At 38.5% G+C, this 2,654-nt stretch overlaps 1 non-coding gene across 1 annotated transcript; it reads left to right on the top strand.

The window, feature by feature from the left end:
- The first annotated feature begins 2,148 nt into the window (after positions 1–2,148).
- Rnu6-1286 (RNA, U6 small nuclear 1286) lies at positions 2,149–2,251 on the top strand. The gene has a single exon (XR_015678781.1). It is a non-coding gene; the product is annotated as a U6 spliceosomal RNA (small nuclear RNA).
- The last annotated feature ends 403 nt before the right edge of the window (positions 2,252–2,654 follow it).

The following is a 2,654-nucleotide window of genomic DNA, read 5'->3' as shown; positions in this document are numbered from 1 at the left end:
TCAAACAGTTGAAGGAATTAAAAATGGAAATAGAAGCAATCAAGAAAGAACACATGGAAACAACCCTGGATATTGAAAACCAAAAGAAGAGACAAGGAGCTGTAGATACAAGCTTCACCAAGAGAATACAAGAGATGGAAGAGAGAATCTCGGGAGCAGAAGATTCCATAGAAATCATTGACTCAACTGTCAAAGATAATGTAAAGCGGAAAAAGCCACTGGTCCAAAACATACAGGAAATCCAGGACTCAAGGAGAACATCAAACCTAAGGATAATAGGTATAGAAGAGAGTGAAGACTCCCAGCTCAAAGGACCAGTAAATATCTTCAACAAAATCATAGAAAAAAACTTCCCTAACCTAAAAAAAGAGATACCCATAGGCATACAAGAAGCCTACAGAACTCCAAATAGATTGGACCAGAAAAGAAACACCTCCCGTCACATAATAGTCAAAACACCAAACGCACAAAATAAAGAAAGAATATTAAAAGCAGTAAGGGAAAAAGGTCAAGTAACATATAAAGGCAGACCTATCAGAATCACACCAGACTTTTCGCCAGAAACTATGAAGGCCAGAAGATCCTGGACTGATGTCATACAGACCCTAAGAGAACACAAATGCCAGCCCAGGTTACTGTATCCTGCAAAACTCTCAATTAACATAGATGGAGAAACCAAGATATTCCATGACAAAACCAAATTTACACAATATCTTTCTACAAATCCAGCACTACAAAGGATAATAAATGTTAAAGCCCAACATAAGGAGGCAAGCTATACCCTATAAGAAGCAAGAAACTAATCGTCTTGGCAACAAAACAAAGAGAATGAAGGCACACAAACATAACCTCACATCCAAATATGAGTATAACGGGAAGCAATAATCACTATTCCTTAATATCTCTCAACATCAATGGCCTTAACTCCCCAATAAAAAGACATAGATTAACAAATTTGATACGCAACGAGGACCCTGCATTCTGCTGCCTACAGGAAACACACCTCAGAGACAAAGACAGACATTACCTCAGAGTGAAAGGCTGGAAAACAACTTTCCAAGCAAATGGTCAGAAGAAGCAAGCTGGAGTAGCCATTCTAATATCAAATAAAATCAATTTTCAACTAAAAGTCATCAAAAAAGATAAGGAAGGACACTTCATATTCATCAAAGGAAAAATCCACCAAGATGACTCACTTTTCAAAAAAAAAAAAAAAACCAGAAATAGTCTTTAAAAAGCTTTCCTTCTGTAGATCGCTCCTGAGAGACACAGCCAGAATACAGCAAATACAGAGGCGAATGCCAGCAGCAAACCACTGAACTGAGAATAGGACCCCCGTTGAAGGAATCAGAGAAAGAACTGGAAGATCTTGAAGGGGCTCGAGACCCCATATGTACAACAATGCTAAGCAACCAGAGCTTCCAGGGACTAAGCCACTACCTAAAGACTATACATGGACTGACCCTGGACTCTGACCTCATAGGTAGCAATGAATATCCTAGTAAGAGCACCAGTGGAAGGAGAAGCCCTGGGTCCTGCTAAGACTGAACCCCCAGTGAACTAGACTGGTGGGGGGAGGGCGGCAATGGGGGAGGGTCGGGATGGGAACACCCATAAGGAAGGGGAGGGGGGAGGGGGATGTTTGCCCGGATACCGGGAAAGGGAATAACACTCGAAATGTATATAAGAAATACTGAAGTTAATAAAAAAAAAAAAAGCTTTCCTTCAGAATAAGATTTTTAGTATAGTTAGTTGTTTTCATTTCTACATAGTTAATGGCTTTATGATTTTTTTAAATACTTCTATATTACTTTTGGAAATAGAGGGGATTTAGTAGATTCTCAAATGTGCCAAGCTAGAAGCAAACAAACATTCTAAGTCAGAGGCTGGAAAGGCTTATTGATGCTATTTCCTTCAACAGAAAACAACAGATGTTTTCCCAAAGGACAGACAGAAAGCTTTCAGAAACAGTGTTTACCATATTAGTAAAGATAATCAGGAAATCTATGGTTGTATCACAAATAAACACTCACATTCCCTGATGCCTTAAAAATATTTTCTCCACAGGAAAAATATTATGTGTTCAATGTTGTGGGAAATGTGTGTGTGTGTGAAGGTAAGGAAAGAAGAGACATCAATGCCCTCCATGTGCTTGCTTCGCCAGCACATATACTAAAACTGGAATGATACAGGGATTAGCACGGCCCTTCACAAGGATAACATGCAAATTCGTGAAGTGTTCCAAAATGCCCTCCAGGCAGTAGCTGTGAAAGAGCATTGCTTTGTGAGTGTGTGTGTGTGTGTGTGTGTGTGTGTGTGTGTGTGAATTTTTCTCAGAAAATTAGTGATTAGTCAGGTACCTTTTTCTAATAACAGAATATTAAACATAATATTCATTTGCAAAAATAGTCTTATATTTAACAAATCTAGTTGAATTTGAACAGATCTACAAGTAATTTCAGCTTCTTCAATTTTTAAAATGCCACAGTAGGCATTAAGTAGTCATTGTTCATATTCAAACAGCCTAATTACCTGGCATAGAAAATCAGGCTTTTTTTTCTCTTCTTCATCTGGCCTGTTCACTTGGATGAAGAAGATGGTCAGGTTGTTTAATCTGAATATCAGTCACATACAATGGTGAGTTTCAAGAGCAG

This window comes from Rattus norvegicus, chromosome 2, assembly GCF_021556685.1.
Source record: "Rattus norvegicus strain SHRSP/BbbUtx chromosome 2, alternate assembly SHRSP_T2T, whole genome shotgun sequence".
NCBI classification, from domain to species: domain Eukaryota; kingdom Metazoa; phylum Chordata; class Mammalia; order Rodentia; family Muridae; genus Rattus; species Rattus norvegicus.
This window is presented reverse-complemented; position numbering and strand designations above follow the sequence as displayed.